Source organism: Sinocyclocheilus anshuiensis, unplaced genomic scaffold, assembly GCF_001515605.1.
Source record: "Sinocyclocheilus anshuiensis isolate Anshui unplaced genomic scaffold, SAMN03320099.WGS_v1.1 scaffold119, whole genome shotgun sequence".
Classification (NCBI taxonomy): domain Eukaryota; kingdom Metazoa; phylum Chordata; class Actinopteri; order Cypriniformes; family Cyprinidae; genus Sinocyclocheilus; species Sinocyclocheilus anshuiensis.
This window is the reverse complement of record NW_015549581.1, coordinates 1,486,415-1,492,414: the sequence shown is the minus strand read 5'-3', so window position 1 is coordinate 1,492,414 and position 6,000 is coordinate 1,486,415. Positions and strand designations below refer to the sequence as shown.

The following is a 6,000-nucleotide window of genomic DNA, read 5'->3' as shown; positions in this document are numbered from 1 at the left end:
TTTTAGGCTACATGAGGGAATTGTTTTTGGCATCTGAATGCCAATTATATGGGATCTTTTAAACGTTGTCTGCATTTCATTATGATTTAATTATCTTATTTTCCTTTTATATAGAAATGACGAGATAACACGGCAATGGAAAGTCTGTAAGTTAGCTTAAAATGCTGCCCCTTCATTTTGACGTGATAAATGTTACGGGAGGAATGTACTGATGCTGCACGACGCTATTTGCATCAGATAAACGTATGTAAAAAAAAAAAAGCAAGGGACTAAAACTGCCTTTTATAACGTTATAACGACATTATCCAAGATGTATTATCTCACGCAAGCGCACACACATACATACATACACACCTCACATTACTTGTTTATCGTCACAAAACATAAAGACGAAGAGCAAGAACAACATAGACGGCGTTGAGAGGCTCTCTTTAGACGTTACGTTGAGTCTGACATCATGGGAGCTCCGCAAGCTTAAAAGAGACGGTAAAAAATACAACGGGAGAATCACAGAAGGCTCTCGGTGTGGAATGATAACGACTAACTAACGGCGTCTCCTGTCAGCTCCTCTTCCCGCCGCTCAAGGCAGCAGCAGTCACGTGACAGCAGCGAGGGCTCACAGACTGAGAGAGAACGAACGCGCTTCATTCGCCATACTGTGTTTTGTGCCATAACGCATTTTTATCGCAACATTTTACTCCCACTCGGTGAGTACGTTTCCAGACTTTTTTGTAACCCTTTTTGTCTTTTCACTTGCTCTTTTTTTTAAATTTTGTTCTCTCTCCTTCTGCTGGGGTTTGAGCGTTGAGATTTGAAAAAGTGTTGTTTTGAGGCGTTTTTCGATCCGTACCTCAAGTTTTTAGTATGCAGTGATTCCTTTCGGGGCTATTCAGTACTGAGTGACACTGGCCAAGTACGTGCTTGCAGTCGTGTGAAATCATGCAACTGGTTTTTAAATGGCCTTGGCAGTTCCATTTTTACGTATGTACGATGATATTTGTTTTTAACCCTTTTTCCCTTTTTGTTCTCTGCCATAGACTTTTGCTGTAGATATGCTTTGCTTGTATTTTGCGCTGTTGTTTATGAGAGTTTCGTGATTTTGATGTCACCGAGAGAAGCATTTGGCTTTTATTTTGGTCTTTTCTTTACCCGAAAGTCATTTTCAGACCTGGTGACGTTTTAATGGAAACTTTTCTTGCAGCATACCTGTCACGTTTGTTTATTTTTGCAGGTTTTTCTTTCATTTTTTGAATGCCTTATCCTTTTGCAGATGCTTTTAAGGTGAAGTGATTTTTGGAGGTGCGCATTTTTCACGTAGATGATGCAAATTAAGGTGTCTGTGAAGGGAATAATTGTTTCTTTGGGGAAAATATCAATCAGTGCGTCTTTGCTTTCACCGAAGATGAACAGACTCTCCTTTGCAGGTATATAAGGACAAGAAATCAAACCTTACAGCACATGTTTGTTTGCAATAAAAGCAAGGCGATTCTGAAATGTTAATCTATGAATGATGTATTCTTTGGCTGTGAGGTTTATCATCAAATACACATCTGTAGTTGTGCTTGTGCATAATAACCACATTGCAAGTGAATGTGAAACTAAGTGGAACCTCTGTAAATCATACCTTTATCGTTGTGTAGATCTCTCACTCACCTTATGTGGTTTTTATAATGATATATTTAAAAGAGTCATCTCATACATCATTTACTTTATAACTGTTCGAATGCATGGGTAAGCAAGCAGGTCCTACTATCTTTATTTTAGATATAATCTTCAGCAATTTCAGATTGTAACCATGTGTTGGATGCCAAATATTGCCACTGTGAGGTTTGGATGATTTCTGGTGAACACATAATATATTTGGATCTACAGACCAGCAGAGCACATTTAATTGCAGGTCAATTGAATCGACAACATTACATAAAAGGCTTAAAAACACATGTAGATGTCTCAGAAGAAAGAGTAATGAGCATGTTAAACTGAAATCTCAAAAGAGATCCAGCATGCTGTTCCTGTCAGCACCATGGACAGCGAATGGGTTCACAAATAGCATTTCAGCACTCAGCAAATAAGAACAGACAACTTTTCATGCCATCTATTATGTACAACGAGGAAGCTTTTATAGAATCTAAAGCTTATTTTAAGATCTGTCTGCTTAAAGGGGTAGTTCACCCAAAAATGAGTAAAAATCCATTCACTCACCCTCAATTCGTATGGGGTCTGATAGGTACAAAAACAGATAAATTATTCCTCGAAATATCTTCTCTTGTATTCCACAGAAGAAAATAAGTCATACAAGTTTGGAAAGACATCAGGGTGAGTAAACATTTTTGGGGTGAACTATCCCTTTAACTTTCTCCTTTCTAAACATGTATTTTACTGAAAGCATTCTGTGCACATGCTTTCCCACAGTTCCTAAAAGCAGTGATCAGTGACACAGCAAGGTGTGTGTGTGGGTGGGCATGGCAATAACTGCTGTTGTGCTTTGTTTTTTTCATCTTAAGCTTCACCTATTCCGGTTAGACCCCAGAATATCTTTAGATTCTGTCTTAATGTCAGGCGCTGTAGTGATTGTGAAGGTGCGCCGCTGCATTGAGATGTGCATGGCGTGTGTTGAAAGGTGCCTCTGCTGCGTTGATAAATGTCTCTTTCTCTGTCATCCCTCCAGCTGGGTGTTATGATAGCCGGCGTTACTTCCTGCGGTGTCGTCTCAGCCCTCCAGGCAATTTTCCTCTGTTATCTGGGCGTCGCACATGAGAGCTATAAATGAGGGTTGAGAAATATAATAGCTCATGTGTGGAGATGGCTTTGCACTCATGAATAAAACATCCTTAGTAAAGGACTGTTTACGCTGGACATTGTGCCCGCCATCTGAGTAGAGCTGGACTTTGTGTGTGTGTTGGCTGACTAATTTGCCTCTACTTTGTAATTTTTGGTGCACGTTTTGTTAGTTGATTTGTATTTCCTGATCTGCTTAAGATTGGCATTGTTATTGATATCAGTTGTCTCCTTGCAGACATTACAGCCAGATGTTCTTCTGTACCCAGAAGAATTTGCAGGAATGTCTTGGTCTCAGATTCTCACACTGCCAAAGCAACAGGACGTAAAGGATCAGAGTTAAAACCCCTTTGAACTGCAGTCTCTGATCTGTCACAGAGGGAAAAAAAACAAGGCCTGTTAGTGACATAGGTAACGTTAGGATGGAAACCACAGAGGTTTGAGTCTGTTGAGTTGTTTCAATTACTTTTCACCGATTTTAGTTCACTCCAAAATTAAAATAATCATCAATTACTCACGTTGAAACACAGAAGATATATTAAAATACTAAATAAAAAGCAGCTCTTTTTAATTGTAATAATATTTCATTATATTACTGTTTTACTGTATTTTTTAGCAAATAAATGCAGCCTTGGTAAGCATAAGAGACTTCTTTCAAAAACATAAAAATATCTTACTAACCCCACACTTTTAAATGGTAGTGTATATTATGAGTAATTTTATAAAAGAGAATTGGGTTGCGAATGTTGTTTTTATTTAGACTTTTGCTGATCTCTGTTACAGACATAGGAATACATTTGATTCAGTTGAATTGATTCCAATGAATTCATTACTGCTAGATTGATTATTAATCGATTATTTTATAGGTATAGTTCACTCCAAAATGGACATTCTGTCATCATTTACTCACAGCACTGTATGACTGTCTCTATTCCTTCTGTGAAACACAGAAGATATTTTGATGAGCACTGCTTCTCAACAATTCACTTTCATTCTATAAACTACAATACACAATACATTTTTAAAAATATCTTATTCTGTGTTTTACAGGTTTAAAATAACGTGGAGTAACCATGCATTTGACTTCTGTAAAGCAATACACTGAAAAAAAATAGTCTTAAACATTTTTCACTCAGAATTTGCTGGTAAATTCCACACAAAAAAATTAAAAACAGCAAGCAATGCATTGAAATAAATGTGAAATTTTGAAGTAGAAAGACTGAAAAAAGTTAGTTATAACTTTGAAAAAAATAATTTTTACTATGGGGTTAAAATATGATTTTGTCTATGGAGATTTGATTACTGTGTGCACCTTTAAATGGCATTAAATTATTTCGTTAACAATGGGAAAGTTTATATAATGTCATTCACTACAACATAGCACCTAAATAGCTATTTAGCTGAAAAATTGGTGTAGAAACATGAATGCCACTCATTTCACTCAGAAATTGCTAGTAAACGTCACAAACAGAGAGAAATGGCGAGTAACACGTTGAATTAAACATGACTCTTTGAAGTAGAAAAACTGATATGGTATTTTCTTGTAAAACATAATCCACCAATCAACTTTACTTTTTTTTTTTTTCTTTCCCCACACTGGTTAAAATTATTATACTCCACCTGCGTGACCTAGGTGACATCAGATGAATTGGAAAGTAGTTTAGATTACAACAGTTCAACAAACTTTATTTTTTTGTTTGGTATTTGAAATATTGTGCACTGATTAATTGTGCACAAAAGACTATTAATATATTATGAAAGTAAATTTTGATTTTAATAATTAATAATAATTTAATAATTATTTTAGAAGATTTTATGTTCACTTTTAAAAGTCAAGCACACGACAAATACATTTAGACCACTTAACTTAATGATTGCTATCGGGATGTGAAGAGACTTTCAACCAGCATAACAAAAAATGTTTCTGAAGACAATCACCTATTGCACCTTTAAGACTTCGTCAGTGTCTTCTTTGACAGTGTTGCCTCATTTAACACAGACATTTTAACAGTGAGATTTCTAAATGATATTCTAATGACTACAAGACTTCATTGCTTTCCTAGACTCATATTCTAATCAACAAAAAACTCAGTGATGAAGGACATAAATGCTTTTGAGTTCACAATGAGCTTATTTCCTAGCATGGTCATATCTTAATAACAAGCAGAATTAGATAAAAGCTTCTCCCTCTGAAGGACTCGTAACCTCTCATGTACCCCTGAGCAGATAAACAGCTCACCCTTGGCGATGAGCACTGGGCTTTTATAAGCTCGCAGGAATCTGTTTCCCTTTTCAGAGCTGTAAATTTGATAAATGGGAGGATTCTTCATTAAATAATCATATTCTGAACAATCAATGCCATTTCTGAAGAACAAGGGCAATCTAACAGAGCTTTTAAGAGCAATTATGTTAAAGCATTCGAGTTATAATACAGTCCTTAAGCGCAACCTCTTCAGTGACATATGCTACAGTACACCAACATTTCCAATTAAATTGTTTTGTTAACCTCAGTGACATTTTGAGTTTCAGCCAATCATTAGAAGGAGCTCACTGACATTATCAGATCAGAGATTATTAATGTCAATCAGGTTTATATAAGTTTTCGTCCTGCTTCAGAAGCAGAAGGGGCAGTTCAAGACAACATGAAATCAAAATTCTCCGTTTACCATATTAATACATATCTGTCTTCATCATTTTTTGCCGAAATGACTTTCAGGCTGTTGTTTTTAACCCCTGCCTTTCAAACACCTATAAAACCACTTTTCATAATCCAATCAATTCCCATAGATAAATATTTTCCAAAACATTTTTCGTGTTGAATATCCTGTTTCAGTTTATATATACACTTTTTTTTTTTATTCATATTTTCATTCAGCAAGAATGCTTTAAGCTGATCTTTTCTGTCACTCATTAATTGATAAATTGAAAAGTGACAGTAAAGACACATGCTTACAAAATAAATAAATAAATAAAAAATTATACTTTTAGAAAAATGCTGTTCATCTGAACATTGTTTATCCCAGAATTCTGAAGAATTGAGAAAAAAAAAAGATTCCTAAAATATTAAATTGTTTTCAACTTTGATAGTAGTTGTAATAATAAGAAATGTTTCTTGAGCAGCAAATCAGCATAGAATGATTTTTGAAGGATCATGTGAAAATTCAGCTTTGCATCACAGGAATAAATTACTTTTTAAAATATATTAAAATAGAAAATAGAATA

At 35.3% G+C, this 6,000-nt stretch overlaps 1 protein-coding gene across 4 annotated transcripts in view; it reads left to right on the top strand.

The window, feature by feature from the left end:
- Positions 1 to 375: 375 nt before the first annotated feature.
- Positions 376 to 6,000, top strand: part of ralyl (RALY RNA binding protein like) — a 146,550-nt gene continuing 140,925 nt past the window's right edge. For 2 of the 4 annotated variants that reach the window (XM_016446030.1, XM_016446028.1), the window contains exon 1: positions 376 to 707. The gene's annotated coding sequence lies outside the window, so the exon portion shown is untranslated. Of the gene's footprint in view, positions 708 to 795; positions 1,425 to 6,000 lie in introns of those variants that run through there. The other 2 variants (XM_016446031.1, XM_016446029.1) reach the window with 1 other exon arrangement.